This window comes from Pimephales promelas, chromosome 24, assembly GCF_988280905.1.
Source record: "Pimephales promelas chromosome 24, fPimPro1.hap1.1, whole genome shotgun sequence".
Lineage (NCBI taxonomy): Eukaryota > Metazoa > Chordata > Actinopteri > Cypriniformes > Leuciscidae > Pimephales > Pimephales promelas.
Genome location: NC_142792.1, coordinates 3,394,081 through 3,414,571, shown reverse-complemented (window position 1 = coordinate 3,414,571; position 20,491 = coordinate 3,394,081). Strand labels below are relative to the sequence as shown.

General features: G+C 36.6%; 1 non-coding gene across 1 annotated transcript in view; it reads left to right on the top strand.

The window, feature by feature from the left end:
* Positions 1 to 20,491, top strand: part of LOC120470981 (uncharacterized) — a 146,107-nt gene that overhangs the window by 60,485 nt on the left and 65,131 nt on the right. The window contains exon 5 of the transcript XR_016149973.1: positions 659 to 737. This is a non-coding gene — a transcript (uncharacterized LOC120470981). The remainder of the gene's footprint in view (positions 1 to 658; positions 738 to 20,491) is intronic.

Here is a 20,491-nt window from a genome sequence, read left to right as displayed (position 1 = left end):
AATTAGGTGAACAGAGGTTTTTACCCAATTATGATGACTTCCGCTTCTGAGAAACCCGGTAAAAAGGTAAATTACTCCAAAGCAATATTTCTTAGTGTTAGTGCAGGGGCGTGTCACGTGGTGGCACTGGTAATGTATATGATTATTCCACCGCATATTCCACCTTGGAATATGATTGCAACTCTGTGTGATTTATGGGTTTTTGTTTATATGTAAGGACATCCCAAGGTTTCTTTAAGAAGAAAACATGTCGAAGAAAACAGTTGAGAATAAAGCATGTTAAATGAATAATCAATCCTTAGGTGATGTTTTTTATTCATTAGAACAAAACTATGTGGTCCAATCCATGTAAAATAAATACATATAATTTCTGTATTGGCACACAGATTCAGAACATGAAAGTGTTTTAGGGTATGGTGTCACAATCAAAACATTTAAACATGTTTTAAACATTTAAATCATTCATGAAAATTAAAAACATTCAAAAATATCAGACCATTGTTTGTATAATGGTATAAATTTAAAACGCTTAAAAGACATGACAACTCGCCAAATCACAACGTTGCTGATATACAGTGCAGCAGCACTCTTTACTTATAGTACGATATTGTTTAAATAATGTCTGTGTTTTCTAAATATATATTTTTTATCATTGCAGATGAGGTGTAGTGGCTTGATTTTAGGACCAACTGCCCAACAACCAGTGATTTGGAAAGAAAATATCCAAGAAGCAGAAGGTAGGCTTTCCGTTCATCCAATCCGTTCATTGTTTCAGGGACTTTGACAGAAGTATGTCCTCTTTGCTGTGAGCTGACCCTGTTTTCAGGGATGAATTCACTGTGAAGGTGATTCCCTGAAGCTTATGCCCAGGTTGTTCACAGCTCACCCTCGGGACTGCACACACCTTGTATTGAGAAAACAGGGATATAACTCATAAAAGACTCCCGATAGGGTCCATTTTTCCACATCTGGCATCAAGAGACTGCTCTGCCAAAGAAAAATGTGCATGTACTATGAAAGCATAAATCTGGGTTTTGGTTGAGGTCAGCAAGTACCGTGTTTTTCATCAGTCCATGCCCCTGTTTATGAAAAATTTAGAGGAATATTCGGAAGTTGTGAGGTGGTGGTTTCTTCGTGGCATTTCACAGCATTTGTTTTCTGCCAAGGACTTGGAGGCAGTGCAGGTTATTGACTGAAGTTCCACAGTTATAAATATTTTTACGAAGGATTTTGAGCCTCTTTCAAAGACATAGTCTGTAAAGTTTTCTAAAGAGTCTTTAACAAAAGTAATTTTAAAAAGCTGCATTTTACAACCTTCCACCGTTTTTATGGCCAATATAGTGCTTGCATCTTGTAAGTACACTCTAAAAAATGCTCTAAAAAGTGCAATTAAAAAATGTACAGTTGAAAGTGAAAGTTGAAGTTGGGTTAAAATTTGAAATTACATTTTTAACCCAACATTTGGGTTTGTCCATATTTGACCCAAATTTGGGTTAAAACAACCCAGCATTGTTTACACTCTAAAAATGCTAGGTTGTTTTGACCCAACTGTGGGTCAAATATGGACAAACCCTAACGTTGGGTTAAAAAATGTCATTAAAAAATGTAACCCAATGGTTGGGTTTGTCCATATTTGACCCAAATTTGGGTTAAAACAACCCAGCATTTTTTAGAGTGTATTATTAAATGGTTCTGATTTCAATTTCTGATTAATATTAATGTCAAATTTTATTCAATGCGTGTCAGCAATAAACTGTCCACTGCCAGGCTAGTGAACTAAACTACCCTTCTGCCAAGTAATAATCTACGAAAGTCCTAAAAAATGAGAATTAATTTTTACTTTGATCAGGGACTCACCCAAGCTGAAATATACTATATGTCTGTCAGTGATGGACTGTTTCTGAATCAGTGTCCGAAGCGGCCTACAACTTTCACAGGCACTACACTGACTCTGGACATGTGTTCAGTTTCATTGCCAACACTCTAAAAAATGCTGGGTTGTTTTAACCCAAATTTGGGTCAAATATGGACAAACCCAAATGTTGGGATAAAAATGTAATTTTAAATTTTAACCCAACTTTAACTTTCAACTGTAATTTTTTTTTTTATTGCATTTTTAACCCAACATTTGAGTTTGTTCATATTTGACATATTTGTCCATATTTGAAACAACCCACCATTTTTTAGATGTGGTAAGCGAATGATGTTGTTTTCTTATAAAAAAAAAAAGCTGTTTTATATATACAATAAAACATGGGTAAAAGCAATGTTCCATTGATAGATCATATATTAAGCCAGTGACATTCTCAATAGTCACAGCATCAGCACATTGCTTTCCAGTTTCAGGTCAGTGGAGATGCTGGACAAGCGTCTCCCCGTGACATAACGTGATAGTGGCATACCTGCAGAGACGTGTGAGTTTCCTGGGAATACGTCTCTCAAACGGTAGAGTTTTTGCAGGATGTGTTTGTGCCTGCAGTGCGGTTAACAGGCCGCCCAGGAGGGGGTTGTTTAGTTAAGACTGATGTAGAGACATTCTGCCACCAGCCAGCCAACCACACACACAACATCTCATTAAGCCTCCACACGCCCATGATGTTCAAGTTAGTTTACCAAGGCAAAAAAAAAGTTATAAATATATACATTTCTTCACAAGAAACTTAGAGAAGATGCTCTAACAGCCCCTGACAAAGACATAGAACCTGTAACATTTTCACAAATGCCTTTAACAAATGTCATTTTAAAGCTACAGTACATGCATATCGATTCTGAAAACACCATTAGATGTGATTACATGTGTTTGCACAGTTGTAAGTATTATTCAGATTTTCATTTCTGATTAATATATTAATGTTACATTTATTCAGTGCTTTTTTAGCAATAAGCTGCCTGCCCACCAGGCTTATAAACTAAACTACTGTACTCTGCTGCCAAGTAATAATATCATAAAAGAACATGCTTTTGCTTTACTTTGCCACAACTTCATGATCTCGACATGTCATGTCATAAATTCTTTCTTTCTTTCTTTCTTTCCCTCAGTCTTTTTTTGTTTATTTGTTCTTTCTTACTTTCATGTTTAATTACGTCGCTCATTTTCTCGCTTGTTCTTTCTTTTTTGTTCCTCCTTATGTTTTTTCAGTTGTTTATTCATTGTTTATTCTTTCTTTTGATTCTTTTGTTTGTTATTTTATTCATTGTTGGTTTTTGTTCTTTCTTTTCTTTCTTGTTTTTGTTTGTTCTTTTTCATTCTTTAGTTCGATTGTTCTTTCATTTGTTAGTGCTTTCTGTCATTTGTTTGTTTGTTCTTTCATTCTGTTTCTTTCATATTTATTTATTTAGTTTTTCCTTTAATTCATTTGCACGCTCGATTTTTCTTCCTTTCATTTGTTCATTTATCCATTGTTTGTTTGTTTCTTTTCTTTCGTTTGTTCTTTCATACTTTCTCTCGTTTTGTTTATTTGAGTGATCTTTTGTTTGTTCTTTCTTTATTTCTTTCTTTCTCATGAGCCAGGTGGACTGCAGAATTTATTTCAGCTATTAAAGGCTGCATAATTTGTACGTAAAAGAGTGAGAAAGGGGAGATTGATTAGCCGGTGATTAGAAGCTTGTGTCAGTACACTATGCTTGCAGTTTAGTTTATGTATCTCGAACGGATGTTCGATGCTCTTTAAAAGTCCTTGTTAAAAGTGCAAACGTCCTGAGAGGCAGTCATTATACACGTTCTGTATTATTAGTATTCTTTCCAGCACCTACTGTATGTAACACCATCTTTTCAAGTTTCGCTCTGAATGCTACAAAAGTTGACTGGATAAAAGGATAGATTTCTTTTTCGTTATACAAAAAAGCAGAGTGAGACTGCAGTTTTAGCCGCAAGATGTCTCTCTGAGGAGTTCTGTTGTTCTCCCCTGTTTGTTCGGAGTTGTGAAGTGTGGAGGTTAACCTCTCTCGTCTCAGCCGATCATGGGGCCAGGCTCCAGGAGAGGGTGGCCGCTTATACCGGAGCTTCTGTTCCTGTGAAATATGACTTCAATGTTGAGAATAGGTTGACGTACATAAGAAACTGAGACGGAAAGGATAGTGTGACGACTGATGGAGTCCTACATTGTATTGCATGCAGACTTCAAAAGCTCAATAACAGATTCATGAAAGGCTTTGGCTGTCCATTGTTGAAAACGTTTTTTATGCTTGTGTGCAATAGATGCAGAATGATTTTTAAATTGAATGCTGGGATTTCCACCCAGGCCCATAGCTTGAAATTCTGGGCCCTTTACCTCTTTTTCAGCCATTTGTAAGGAAGAGATACAGCCTGATGGAATGGTGCATTGATAAATTGCCCTGTGTAGTTTATGCATGGACGACCCGAGTTCAAATCCAACATTCAATTTTACGATATTGAATATTACTCAGTAGTTCTCTTATCTCAGTTCTCTTTTGTCCATTTCTTTATCCCTAGATGGTTTTCCCATATCTGCCCTTTGATTAGTTTCATTTTCTCTGCTCTTTACTGTTGGCCATGTCTTCTCAGTTCCCTTATATTTAATCTCATTTTACAGTATGCTTATTTTCTTATAGTTACTTACAGCCATGATCCTGTAGTAATTGAAATGTAAGCTTTATTAAGCTAAATAGTTATTTTATCATTTATAAGATTTCTATATATTATTTACCTTTTAAGTACACCAGAGAAAATGCATTGAGAAATCAAAAGAAATGTTATGTTACCATACACATTCATTCATTCATTCATGGTTAGCGTTTCATTCCTAAGTGTTTTGAACAAAATGAATGCTGATTTTGTTGTTTTAAACATTATCGTAAATTTGACTATACGCATGCTCATAAGCCTGTTTGTCTTTATGAAGTCATGAATGCATGATTCAATGGCAGTTTGAACAATAGAAATATGTTTTACCCTCTCCAGCTTCAGCACGTATGTCAGTTTGCTCAATAGATTCATGAAAATGGGCATGCATTGTGTATGACACTCAGGACAGATGTTGAAACCCTGCAGATCAATGCTCTCTCCATTCCCTTTGATGGTAGAAAAATGGCTGTAAAGACCATGTCTGAAGTGCACAGATACGGCAATGAGCTTCAGATTTGTTTATTACACTTCAGCACTGATTGTGCTGGAAAAATGCCACTCAGTCTGTCCATTTGTGACAAAGCTCACCAAAAAAAAAAAAAGTAAGAAGGATAACAATAAAACTGTAGAACGTGTGTGGGAACATCCCAAGGTTTTTGCAATTGTGAAATGAAAATCTTTATGACTTTGGGACTATGAGAACAAACGAATGCGGAGATGTGGCAGCATTGTGCCGGCATCTGAAATCTCCCTTGTTACTCTTTTGTTTCATTACATTCCTTTGTGAATGACTGGTGCTGATGAGCCAGAGGAAAGAAGGATGGGTAATTATCACAGTTGTGGATAGGCTTTGAGGGGGAAAAAAACACTCCCTCTGCCATTGGCACTGTAAGAAAGAAAAAGGTCTCCTTATGTACTATATTGATGGATTTCCATCCTCCTATTCAATAAAAATCCATTCAAGCGTTTAAAGGGGCAATGGGTTGGGAAATCCAATTTGCCTTGACCTTTTGACATATAAGAGGTCTATATATAAACAAAGCATTATTGCTGGATCTGTGACATCACATGGGCAAATACATTTGAATTTGACTGCTTCCAGAGCAAGATATTGCTGAATAGTTACCCATCATCGCACGACTGGAATTCAGTCGCTTAAAGGCTGACATTTGCTTACACTTTTTGAGCATTGTGTCGCATCCATTATAATCACTGATGCTGTCTACACTGGATACAGTATACAGTTTCTGACACAATCCAACACACTTGTGTCTGCCGACTACTGGAAGAGTAAAAGAACACGCGTCCAAATTAAACAGCTCTTTTGCGTTTCTGTACAGACATCAAAATGATCCCATTGTCAAAGACAAGTGGATGGTTTATGTTTGAGGCACAGCGAAACGGGTAATTTGCAATGTTTGGTTCAATTCAATAACCAGTTAATTTAAGTTAAAGGATTAGTTCACTTTTGAAAAAACTTTTGCTGATAATTTACTCACCCCCGTGTCATCCAAGATGTCCATGTCTTTCTTTCCTCAGTCGAAAAGAAATTTAGGTTTTTGATGAAAACATTCCAGGATTGTTCTCCATATAATGGACTTCAATGGGAACTGGATGGTTCAAGGTCCAAAAGATAGTGTTAATCTTTTCTAAGGACAAATGCTAGCCTTGCTATATTCTCTGAGGCGCGTTTGTAACGTCACATATTACGTACTTACGTTCAAAAGGTCACAGGCGACGTAGCCGGAAGTACAGAATCAAAATCGTCCGACATCGTTGTTTTTTCTTTTAATTCCTTTTTTTTAAAACGGTGTTTGAGCTAGTTTGCACGTTCAACCTATGCATTCAACTTGTAAACACTGACTCTGTACTTTCGGCTACGTCGCCCGTGACCTTTTGAACGTAATTACGTACTACGTGACGTTGCAAACGCGCCTCACAGAATAGAGCTAGGCTAGCATTTGTCCTTAGAAAAGTTACATTTTTGGAATAAGTTTTGAAATAAGCGATCGTTTCGCATGATAAGACCCTTATTTATCGTCTGATATCGTTTAAAGACATTTGAAGCTGCATCTGAAACAGTTATTAACTGTCTTTTGGACCTTGAACCATCTGGTTCCCATTGAAGTCCATTATATGGAGAAAAATCCTGGAATGTTTTCATCAAAAACCTAAATTTCTTTTCGACTGAGGAAAGAAAGACATGGACATCTTGGATGACATGGGGGTGAGTAAATTATCAGCAAAAGTTTTTTCAAAAGTGAACTGCTCCTTTAATGTAATAATGACAAATGTGTGTCCTTGCTCAAATGTGCATGTGCATTAGCTGGACCAAAAAGAAACATTGGTTTGTTTCTGTGAAATTTGAACTTAAGAACCACAATTTGTACTGTTGTTATATTCCAGCCCGTTCTCATCCCAATGCGTCATATACTGACGCTTTTGACAATGCGTAAACATCCAACGCACATGGCACCCTTTAGCGTCAATATGAGATGCAGGTATATATGGGCCAGATGGCGCCTCCTAGTGGTCTAACCCTAACCCTACCCCAGACCTAAACCAACCACCAAAGTGTTATATTGACGCTAAAGGGTGCCATGTGCGTTGGATACTGTATATACGCGTTGTAAAAATCGTCACTTTATGAGAATGCGTTGTATATTCTATTTGAAATATGTCATTCAAATGTGACATTGACAAAGTTTTTTATATTTCTTTCTACATTTAGGTCGTTTGAAGTTTTAGGGGCATCACTGGAAATAGCTGATTGATTGATTGATTGATTTTATTTGACCACTTAAAAATAAAAATATGAAAAACAGTAAGAAACTGTTTCATACATTAAAATCATACATTCAAATTTCATACATTAAAATAGCCGCTTAGCAAACTGACTCGCATTCAAGGGATGGGAAGGAATCAACACACACTTATCTATTTTACAAAGCAAGTTTAGTGCCTCTGGTGAAACCAGAGTCTCCTGGACCTGATCCTATACAGTGTACAAACTACTGTAATGAAGGTCAATAAGAAGAGCAGCTAAAGCTAAACCGCAACCTCTTGAAATTGGCTTCTGCCCTCTCTATTTAGCCTCGACTCTCGTCCTGCGGGGCTCGTGCTGCACACCTAACCGAACATCGGCTGCTGGAAACTGAACAGTTTTTCTGCAGTGTAAAGTTTGATTTAAAAATATCCCCCATTGTTCGTGGAATACAATAGCTGCAGATTTGCGGCGAGTGACAAGAGACGACGGTGCAAGCCTTCTGAAAAGCACACGTTTGGGTCTCTGTGGAGAACATGCTCACATAAATCATGTCCTGAAAAGCAGCTCCCCAAGGAAAATAAAAGTGCATTTGTCGGGGCCGTCAGCAGAGTTCATAGCTCGCGGGCAGGCGGCCAGAGTCTTGTGCTGCAGCTCTTGCGACTGATCGCATATCAAATGGGATTATGACATTGTGCGTTCCTCAGCCCTGTATTTTTAATTGAATTACGTGCTCCTCTTAATGCAATAATCTCTCAAAGATCCACAGCATAATGTTTAAATCATTGATAATAAAATTAGGCTGTTTCTTTTTGCGAGTCTTGCCATCTCAGATGTTGGATTACGACAGAGACACCCATGCTTGCATAATACCATGTGTGTGTACCCACGCTTCACACAGGCACGGGCGAAACACATTCGAGAGATTGATCTGAATCATTGGCGACTCACGGGGCTGTTAAAACTGTGAACCTCTGGTGTCTGTCCATGTGACACAATGGTGACTGGTTTTCAGTGAGGGCTCTGCGCCGTAGGGAACCTTTTACATGCTGACAGCCAAATAAAAGGCTGGCCGAGGCTCTTTGCCCATTAACGTCATCCCTGAAAGCAGATTGTGTTGCCACGCAATTATACCGCAGTGATTCTCAAACGGCGGGTTTACTTATGATTAATCCATCAGCTCAGAGACGGAGCCCGACTGGACAGGCACATTTACACAAGCCATAGTGTTGGGAATCGACTTACTTTTGGCTGCACAGGCCATTTTTTTTATGTGTGTATCTTTCATTTATTCCTACTGAATTTCCATTGTGGTGTGCACACGCTATTTTTTTCGCTATTTATTGTGCAAAGAGGGGATGATATGTGAGATATAATTTGCACTGAATAACAAATGTGTCAAAAAGGATTTTGTATATATATATATATATAAAATATTTATATATATATAAATACACACACATGCTTATATGTAAACACAAACTTTTATTTTTGATGTGAATAATCATGATTAATCGATTAATATATATATATATATATATATATATATATATCAAAGTGTGTTGAGTAACAGTTTTTTTTTTAATTGACAATTTCAATGGGGAAAAAAGACTTACTTTAAGATGTATGTCTACAAAAATATACTTTCAGTGTTAAACGTACCTGGACTGAAAACTGTGACAACTAGCCCCAGCCTCCCCCATGCATTAAATAGATGTTGCCATTCAGTTTACATTTGCTATTAAATTAAATAACAGCACATATAAACTGTTATTTTCATTCAAATGAAACATATGCCCTCTTTGAGTTGAGTTTGACAAACAAATTGAGGGAGTACATTTTTTCAGGTCAACGTTTATGAGTCATTTTAAAGCTGATTGGCATCATTTTTGGTCCTATAGTAAATAATTTCTAAATAACCTACAGAATAATATGGAGTCAATTTCCAATCATCATTGTAGACTCAAATGAGCTGAATCACTGTCTGAGCAGATGTCCACGGTAATGGAAATGTATCAGTGACTGGTTGGAGATGATCGTCACAGGCACCGACTTCATTGACAGCCATCCATGCGTTGAGAAAACAGCAGTCATAATGGGATACCCACAGCTGATATTGACGTAAACATGACGTGAACTGTAAGCTAATAATAATGATATTGAATGAAAAACTCTTGGGACTTAATTATTGTAAGTTAATTCTCTTTTTTTCCATTTATTAAGGAAGTAGGGTCTGTTTTAATTGCATGTTGTCTTTAAACATCGAGGGAAAAAAAGGGAAAAAGAGTCTGCTCTCCAACTAAAGATAGTCACAAAACATGCGGCAAGTCGTGCCATTTAATTAAATCGGCCCTTAACAAGTTCCTTAACTTCCATTAAAAATGTTTTTTAAGTCTAGGGAGAACAATATGTGAATCTGTGGGAAACAGTGACTACGGAACGCACTCTTTTCATCCGGCCTGACTGTACAAATGGACCTCATTGTCTATGGAGAAATTCGATTTTCTGCCATGCACCAGCTCTACATAAACTCCTCTCTGGGGTCTGATGCCACCATGCTCGGGCTTATCAACAGCACTCAGGGTGTGAGATTGAGTTCTGGCGCATATTAAAACGTGGGGAAACCAGGGACGAGAATCAGAAATACAGCATAATCCCTCTAGAGATCCTCTTCTCGCTCACCGCCCATCTCGTACCGACTCGATCCTCTGTCAGAGAAAGAAACTCAAACTAAAAACTCATCCCGATGAGCGCTGCCTTTTAAATGTGGGTAATTTCCTCCTTTATCTTCTGTTCAGAGCTGGTCCCGAAAATGAAGTCACTATCATGGTTCCTATAGCAAAGCTCAAACATGGTAGGAGAAGACGTCCTTCGTGGATCCCTAAAGAGGCTGGATAAAGGAGCTTCAAAATCCCAGTTTATCTACTGAGTATAAGACAAAGCATACTGCCATTAAAACCGTATCCCACAATGCACCACAGTGTTCAACCTGACCCTTCGTTTCCTCTGTGACAGATGAACCAGGAAGTAAAATCAGCCACAATCAGTCAACTAGTCAAGTATCTTGCCAGGACGTCGCCAGTTTTTATACAAAAGTTGTTTCGAGGTGTAAATGACACGCCAGATAGTTGTTGTGTGATTGGTTGCACTAATCAGTAGACCACCTAACCCGAGACCAAGACAAGACCGAGACCGAGACGAGACCAAGACTTTTAGGGGCCGAGACCAAGACAAGACCAAGACCAGCGCCCCACACTACATGACACAATAAAATGTGAAACATGATCAAAAGAGATTGATCTGACAATCCACAGTCCAATAAAAACTGAGATATTTACCACTCAAAGCTGAACTAGTATGTATAAACATTAACTGAACAATTTAATAATCAATTAAAAAGGAATGTATACTTGTATGGTATTATGCTGTACCCACATTGGACCAGCGGTTTGGAAAATAGATGGATGTATGATTCACCTGAGGGAGTGACCCTCACAGTGCATTATGGGTATTATCTAGCCTTTGAGAGTACATCAATTGTATGCACTTGATTGTGGTGCATTATGGGATTGAATGCGTGCACTTGATAACGTCAACTTTGGTTTCGGACGCCTCTACAAATGGCTTTCGTCTCAAATAATGCTCTATTAAAGAGTATAGTGTGCGATTTCGGACACAGCCCCGCTTTTACCTCCTCACATTACTTTGAACATTTTTTTTTTTATCCAGTTTTGTGCGGAGATCTTTTGGAAGTCTGATAAAATTATTTGAGTCAAGAATTGCATTTAAAATCTCAGATAATGTAAAGTCAAGTTAAGTTTATTGTGCTACATGAGTATAATGAATATATCAACAAAATAGTGTGCACAGTATACTTTCTCTACAGAGATAAAGAAATATTAAATACAGAAAACCAATGTTTCCACTTTACCTGCATTTAAATTTTGTATGTGCCAGAATATATATAGATCATTGCAATCTGTGACTTACCATTACAGAGCTGTCTTGTATCAGCATGGTTGAAATATAAGTGATAAATATGTTCACATAGCCTGTTTCCTTCCTATGGAGGAGAAACACATTATGGTTACATAGTTCAGCAACAGCAGACTAAGATGCTCTTCAGAGAGACAGCATCAAGTACTGCCTCATTTACCACGACCCAAGAAAATCAGCTGTGATAGAGAACAAGAGTGTGTGTTGTTGAAGAGATGCACATGTGTGTGGATAGGACAGTGTGAATTTTTTCTTTTTTTTAATAAGCTGATCGTGATGCAGTGGAATCCCATGAGGCTTTGCCTCATTTCACAGATAAATAAGACTTTTTCCTGGCAAGTTTGGTGTGGGTGAGTCAGAAGAACAGACAGCCATGAGGTTGGAGATGGAGATTGAGTGTTGCATTGGAAGGAAAGAAAAAGCATTCAGTGACATACAGAGCGTAAAGCATTAAGTATCATGCTGATGAGACGCCGTTGGGTTGCTTGTGGATTTGAGGTCGGTCCTTCGCGATTTGAGCAGGACCTTCGCACTTAGCCATGTTGTTTTGGTGATGTGCATATCTGGGGACGTGTGATTGCCATGCTTGGGCAAAATTCAGAATAACAATTGAATTCATGAGCTGGAATTTGAATTTGTACTATTGCAGTAATTGCAGTTCTGCTTCTTCGGGTCTTCGCTTCTTCTTTAAAATAAAAATTGTGTGTTTATTGGAGTGGTCAGTTTTTTAAAACAAAAAAGCCTGTTGAATTGAATTGTGAAAAAATGCATTGTATTAACCTTTTAATGATTTGTATTTTTAGGGCTTGCATTTTTATTCGCTGAAATGGTTCAATATTTAAGCTGTGAAAATTTCAATTTAAAACATTTCAAACCCGTTTTCATTATTAAAACTTAAACAATCCATATTTACCTTTTTATATTTCACTTCCAGAATATTCAAACTGTTTAAAAAAATGTCAAGCAGGCAATTTTCGGTCCATTTTATTTCGCTTTGCGAATTTGCTTTCACATATTCAGTGGTTCAAATTCGACAGTAAATTCAACGTTGACATTCAGGAAGTGCAGGAAAAGCAGTAGATTACCGAGCATAATCTCCATCTGCTGTTTCTCACAATGGAAAGTTTCTCACGAGAATATTTATTTTGCAAAGGTCCCTTTAGGGGCTCCGTAAGACGAAAGATAATGATATATTATTTTTTTATACAAGAGGTTGGCAGAGACACCCAAATTGACCCAATGTGAGATAATTTGAGCAGGTTTGAAGTTATTTTGAATTTAAGTTGAAATAATGTGAAGAATGTACTTAAATTATAATATTTATTGATCAAAATCTAGAAACAAAGAAAAAAAATTCACCTGATAAAGAATGAAATATGATCAAAAGGCACTTACAGTGATCTAAAATTTAAAAAGCCTTCGCCAAAGGACATGATTACCAAGAGAAGTAATCATTTCGCATTAAAGGCCAATTACTCAAGCTATATTCTCATTTTGAGAGTGTGGCACAAGACATCACCTCTGATGTGTACCGCAGCTGTGCCACTAATATGGCGTGCAAATTTTCAAATGAACTCGAGTACAGTGGGCATCTGTCCCAGATTCACGCTGGGATACTTATCCTGACAGGAATGGGGAAAGAAAATCATTGTTTTCAGATGTGATGATAATTCAATCTGTTTCTCTTCTCCTTCGTTCCCAATCGCAGGCATCCGCGAATCGAGTTGTTGTCCAATCTGTGCCACACAAAGTCTTTGTCATCCCAGAGGCACAGTACGGCCCACAAAAACATGTTTTCTCCAAAATGTCATTGCTTTTTAACAGTGCTATTGCAATAACATGTTAGTGCTATCCTACTAATGGATATTTTTACAAAATGTGTTGCATTCCAATAGCTAATGGTTTTGTTTATGGCTGTAGATTGCAGGTCTTTTTATAGATACAGCTCTGTATGGAGAAAGAATAGTCCCCCCTCGCCCAGATACACACAGGAAGTAGTCAGTAATTATGCTAGGACTGAACATGAATTACATTTCTGGATTTCTCACTTCCAGAATACACTATTAACCATTAACAGTCTATGAAAACTTGCATTTCCATAAACAGAACAACCAGTTCCACTAATAGAAAGCCACTCGGGAGAGTTTACTCTTTCATTCCGGCAATATTGCTTTCTTCTGTGTTGTTGTTCGTGCATTGTTTTACTGAAGCCTGAAATATTCAGTTCATTTCTCTCGCTGGCCCTCTAAATGAAGATTAATGTCATGCTGGGCATCTAATGAGCACCATAACGCAGTCCCCATACCGCTGCAGCGACAAAACGGTAAAATGCACAATTATTGGCTTCGATTTCAGCAATTAAGTCCCGGACTTAACATTTTAACTGATAAATTAGTCTTTTTAAAGGGATGGAGCTCAAGTATATTGCCATAATCAGCATTAATATATGTGTTTGTTTGTGAGAACACAGACTATGTGAAAGATTGAAGATGTCAAGCTTGAGTTTTGCCTTGTTTTACATTGCTTGCTTAGTATATTGACATTTTATGAAGATTAACCATTGCACTTTAAAGAAAATGTCACTTTCCATTCCTTGACTTAAACAGGCACTTTATACTTTTTATCCAAAATAATGTAATATAATTATTATATACTATCTTGGGGACATTTAGTGCTCAGTCTCACAAAGCATAGATTCTCAAAATGGATATATAAAGTGAAGTTTCCAAGATTGCAATGAAGGGAACATCTGAAGTATGTGTTTTGCATTGGTCTGGGTTTTGTGCCAAGATCTGGTAGCAAGAGCCAATGGTTGGCAAACAGTTTGATTTTGGGTGACTTTGTTGCTAAATATTATTAATGTCAAAGGGATATCTTAATATGTTAATATGTAGGCTACATATTGAATTGTTAAAATAATTTGAAGCTTTCCATAAAGTGTTAACCAGTTGTATTTTGTCACAAAATTAAAGCAGTTCAATTTTAAAAAAACTTTTGCTGATAATTTAATCACCCCCATGTCATCTAAGATATCATGTCATTCTTTCTTCAGTCGAAAAGAAATTAAGGTTTTTGATGAAAACATTCCAGGATTTTTCTCCATATAATGGACTTCAATGGGAACCAAACGGTTCAAGGTCCAACAGACACTTTCAGTGCAAATTGAAAACTGTTCAAAGGGCTTTAAACGATTCCAGACGATGAATAAGGGTCTTATCAAGCGAAACGATCGCTCATTTAAAAAAAAAAAAAAAAATATATATATATATATATATGTTTTATAAGCTCAAATGGTCGCCTTGCTCTGTTCGTGACTCTCCTTTTCGAACTCTTTTATTTAAATGAACAAACGTTTATCAAAATGAATGAATCTTTTTTCGTGTCATTTGGTTCATTCAACGAACAAAATGAATGAGTTGACACTGGAAAAGATTTGTTCATTTTGATAAACGAGTTCGAATAGGAGAGTCGCGAACGTGCATCACAGAACAGAGCAAGGCGACCATTTGAGCTTATAAAACTTAAACATTGTTGTTGTTGTTGTTGTTTTTTTAATGAGCGATCGCTTCGCTTGATAAGACCCTTATTCATCTTCTGAAATTGTTTAAAGCCCTTTGAACAGTTTGCATGTGTATATATATATATATATTTTTCTAAGCTAAGCTACAGATAATGTGATTTGGACTGGAGTAATTAAACGCACACAATCGTAATATTAATCGAACATGTTTCCACTGGTTTTGTGGTTTTAATGATCTTAAAGGTGAGCTTAAGAGTACATTGTCATATGTAATAGGCCACAGGAAGAAATGTGCAATTGTGTCATTGGCGTCTGCTCTGGTCCCGTGTCTTTGATGCCAACTGTAATATTAATGTGCATCTGTGTGGCTGCTTCAACATCATTATTAACTGTCTCGTCACATTTGGAGTATTATCCGCTTAATGCTGATGTGCCGAGATAAAGATGCTGTGCTTGTGCTAGACCATTAGCCGTACAGTAATAAACTCTCTCAAGATCTTAGGTCAGAGTGTTCATGCTAGTTGAGGGAGATGAAATTAAACATTTAAGAAAGGCTTTCAGTGCTAATGGGAATATTTTCCTGTGTGTGTGTGTGTGTGTTTCTGTGCGTTTCGGAGAAAGGGCTTGTGGGAGCAGAGTTTTTTATTTACTACTCGTGCTCTGACAGGTTAAGTGATTAAATCCATGCCTCATGCTGAGGGACAGCATATCCCTACAGAGAATCTTTTAGACAACTTAGGCCTACATTTCTTCGGGCTGAGGACAGCTCACTTACTGGGTCCCCATGGTGGAACACATCAATGGCAATCAGCAAACCTGTCTGCGGTTTAAACCTTGACAATAAGCACTTGTCCTGATCCAAACAATCCCCCTTGCTCACCAGCAACAGCTGGACTTAAAGATATAGTAAGAGTAATAAGGTCCCTTTGCTGGCATTTACGGGGATCTTTTATGCAGCGTGAAGGAGAAGACTGCCATGTCCGTAGCTTAAAGGATCTGCTGGTATGTTTGCTCTATAGTTGCTGAGGAAGAATTTGTGTGCTTAAAGATTGTTTTTGTTTTTTGTTTTTTTTTTGGAGGTCGCTAAGTCAGGAATTTAAAGGAGAAGTGCACAATAATTGCATTCTGTTGCATTACATCCAATCAGATTCAAACTTCCTATTTTAGTATTCATAATCATAATCACAGACCGTGGACGGTAGGGCTGTCAAACGATTAATCGCAATTAATCACTTCCAAAAAAAAAAGTTTGTGTTTACATAATATATGTGGGTGCACTGTGTATAATTATTTTGTATGTATATATGTATATATATATATATATATATATATATATATATATAAATACACACATGCATATATTTAAGAAATATTGTCATGTATATACTGTATATAGATTTATATATAATTTATATTATATATAAATATAATTTTTTATATATATAAATAAAATTTTTTCTTAAATATAGATGCATGTGTGTGTATTTATATATATATATATATATATATATATATATATATATATATATATACAAAATAATTATACACAGTGCACCCACATATATTATGTAAACACAAACTTTTATTTTGGATGCGATTAATCGTTTGACAGCCCTAGCGGACGGCACACGGTCCAGCGTAACAATGAGAAATGCGGTACTGGCACTCACTGTATAGCCAAATCATCTCAACATATCTGACGAGTTCTCATTAGAATTATTTCTTTTGCGGTTGCTCTGATGTTGTTTGTGCCACGTAAGGTCTAGGCGTAGTTCTCCCCTGTGAATTTGTGAACTGTTTACTCTTCAATGCCATAAAAGTATCAGAACAACTCAAAAACACCTCTGAACTTTAATCCGACTCCTTTGGGACATGGAACACATTTTATGCAGTCTGCATTTTAAAAAGCTTCAATCTAATGAGGAAGGAATTCATTCAGCTGGGATTTTTAATTCTGCCAGGGCACGATTAATCCCATCAGTAAACAAAGCAGAGGTCATCTTGTTTTGGAGAACTACAATTAGACCCTAATCAGCACTAATCAGACAAGCTGCTCGCCAGAATCTCGGCACGTTGTTTTTGCCTTCCAGAGAGCGCTCGCTCTTCTCTTCCTCTCCTTTGCTGTTGTGTATTCCCTGCCCTCAGCACTGAGTGTGGCCTCTGCTCTGTGATTTCATGTTCAAGGAGTTAGAAGGAGAAAGGGGGCTAATTACTAACACTGCAGGGTTTAGGTGCTCATTAAATAAATAAAGATTAAAGGAGAAGGTGTTCACAGTCCAGAGAGGCTTTAGTCCCAGCTTCATTAGCGGCAAACTTTCCCACTCCGGCAGAATAAATAGTCACGCGTTCCCTAGACTTCCATTGGACAGTTTATTTAAAGGCCTGTGTCCTCATTTGAAAACTTTCACACACTGCAAACATCTGCTAATGCACTTTATCACATTGGAGTAATGTGCTATGCAGGACCGCACCAAATTTGTTTTTTTAAAGAATGAATTACTGTAATTAATTTATGTATTAATTTATGTGCTATTTTAAATATTACCTTTCATGCAGTGTGTTTTAAAGCTGTTTATCAGCTTATCTCAGATTATCAGATTATTAATTATCTCAGAATTAAGAGATAGTTTTTCATTGAAAAAAAGTTTTTGCTCTGTTTTTCTGAAATAGCGAGTTAATTATCTCAGAATTATGAGAGGTATTTTTATTGAAAAAAAAATTCACTCTGTTTTTATGAATTAATGAGTTACTCCTAATTTTTGAGATAATCAAGTCATTAATTCAGAAAAAAAAAAAACAGAGCAAAAACTTTTTTCCATAAAAAATTCTCGTAATTCTGAGATAATTAACTCGAGGAGGGGTTTTGAGCAAATTAATCTTTGAACAACGACTCTTTGAGAAATGAGGTGATGTGCAATGTAAATTATGAGAAATTAAAGTGTTTATTGACCTTTTATGCATGTAAAACTATTGTAGGAGACCCCTTAAACTAAACAAACCTTTGAAATAGCATACAGGCACTTTAATATTCATTATTACTCAATATAACAAGACTTTTTATGTTAACATTTCATGCCTGTAGAGAAACTGACTTTCTAAACCAATTCAACAATTACTGAAATAAGAAATGCATAGCCCATTCTCCCACAGAATGAAAAATAGTGACAGTTTTTGAGCATAATCTCAAATAAGATGTTGTCTACTTCAGCAGAACTGTCTGGCAGAGTGTGAATTCGTTTGTCACTGCTATTTACCATGGACCTGAGACCGGGGGCAATTGTAACATGTTTTACATTTTTCATCATCTCATACATCATCTTACACACTACTACAAAATATCCTGCCATTTTTTTGGTTGAAACTAAATAATAATATCATCTATTTCAACTCTTATAAATATTTCTCTTTTTAAAATAGTTTTTAAAATAAATAAATGCTTGATTTGTTAAATAATGTTTAATTACTTTTGTACATTTTATAATAAAAAAGAAATATGTTTTAAATATTATTTTGTTTAAATATATTAATATTATGTGCATTTAGAAGACTCAACCGGACGTGTGGTGAATAATTGTAATCACTCTTGTTTGTTTCAATTGGCGTCTGCACTCTTAGAAGAAAAGTTTCTATATAGAACCTTAAAAGGTTCTATCAGCGCTACGTATTTGGAACCCCTAAAAGGTTCTATACACTATTAAAAAAAGGGTTCCTCTGGGTTCTATATAGAACCCTGGGGTTCCATACTTGGTCAATAGAACCTTTTACCAAAAAAAATGGTTCTATATAGAACCGATTTGGAGTTCCATATATGAAGCGGGGGATGAAACCATTTTTTCTAAGAGTGTGTGTCACGATTATGTTCTGTTTTGTTCCTGTCACTTCTGTTATATGAGTGTGTGTGTTATACTGAATGTTCAGTAAAGTCTATTTTGAAGTGTTACCTGTTATTTATAAGCTATTCCTTCGTCCTCGGCAATACGTTAGAATCGGCCTCCACTAACAGGCCTACTGTCGGAATCTCTGAACTTGTTTGGTTAATCGATAATCCAGATGTACTTTATTTATGGTTTGATGTGTTCATTTTTCATTTGCACTTTACATCAACTCTGAAAAATTACAGGGTCATTGAAAGGAGCACTCAAAGTTATTTCCTCCAATAAATGCGCCAATGTGGATTCATTCATTTAACCAGACAACGTACGGTTCGTTCAGCATGGCTTGGGAACATTTTCTCTGAATGCTTCCAAACAGAAAAGAGGACGATGCATCAATGTTTGTGTCCCATCAATGATGTTGGCAAACTCTTCCTTTCTTTGCTATGCAGTTAAACCTGGCACGGTTTCTGTAAGCACAAAGGCTGATTTGCGCTTGAGGGGTTTTGCCAGTTTTTGGCAGGCCGTTGTGTTAAACATTTGGAGGGTGGTCACTTTTAAAGGGGTAGTCTTGATGGGACAAGTTTTCATTTGTTTAGTTTTTTTTTGTGGAGCAAGCAAAAGTTTCATCTTATTTTCATTGTCCTTGTCCCTTCCATCTTATTCTCACTTTTTGGTGAGAAAGACACAGTAAAAGCTTTAAAGACTGAACTGGTTAGGTTCCCATCAGATGGCTAACTATGGATCCAATTATCATCTACTTTAGCTATTTGAGGAACTGCTGCAGTGGATTTTGAATTCAGTCCTTGGGGAGACTATAGTGCTCAGATGGGGAAGAAGAGAATTTGTTCATCCTCCCGTAATTGAGACATGATTTAATATAGCACAAGGCGGTCTATAATACCTGGAGAAAGCTATCCATTAGCATTCCCATTCATCTCTATGGCAAACTCTTGACTTGCACAGGATTCCACGAAAGTATACATACATTGAAACGGACTATATTTGCTGACACTTTACTTGAAGGGGTGTTCATAAGGCTGACATGACACCTTCATAACCATGACATGACATTGAGTGTCATTAAGTGTCTTTCGCTCAATAATGACATTTTGAATGCAAATATGACATTTTTTGAGATGTCTTTGTTATGACACCTTGACATAAACCAATACATCATATACATCAACTTGACAAAATATCATGTAGTTGGCTTTGACATTGGCTGTCATGAGGCCATTATAACTGTGTCATGAATATTTTTCATGACCTCAACTAGTGGTACTAATTGAATTTGTCATTAAATTGTTATGAATTTTAGTGATGCTGAGGATGTGTGGCAATTGATTTATTTTGGTAACTCCAACACAGTGCATTCAAGGTGGACATTTAGCATATGTTTGTTCTGAAAATCAAAGTCATATTTTTGGTCTTGCTACTAGTATGCTCTAAGTTAAGCTAATATAACATGGTATGTTGTGACTGCCCTACAAATGAAACTGCACAAAGCAAACACTGAAACTGGGTGAATTTTTTTTTGTTTTGTGAAGTTATTGCATTTTCTATTGCATGGTAGTTCCTTGATCGCGATGTTTCCCAATTTGACTCTATTCCAGATATAGATTACTTAAATAACTGAAGACTGAAGACAGTTTCTTCTACAATGACCTAGATAAGAAAAAGAAAATCATATTTACATTTTTTTAACAAGTCTCACTTAAAGGCGCCACTGTGTTACAGTTACATTAATTATT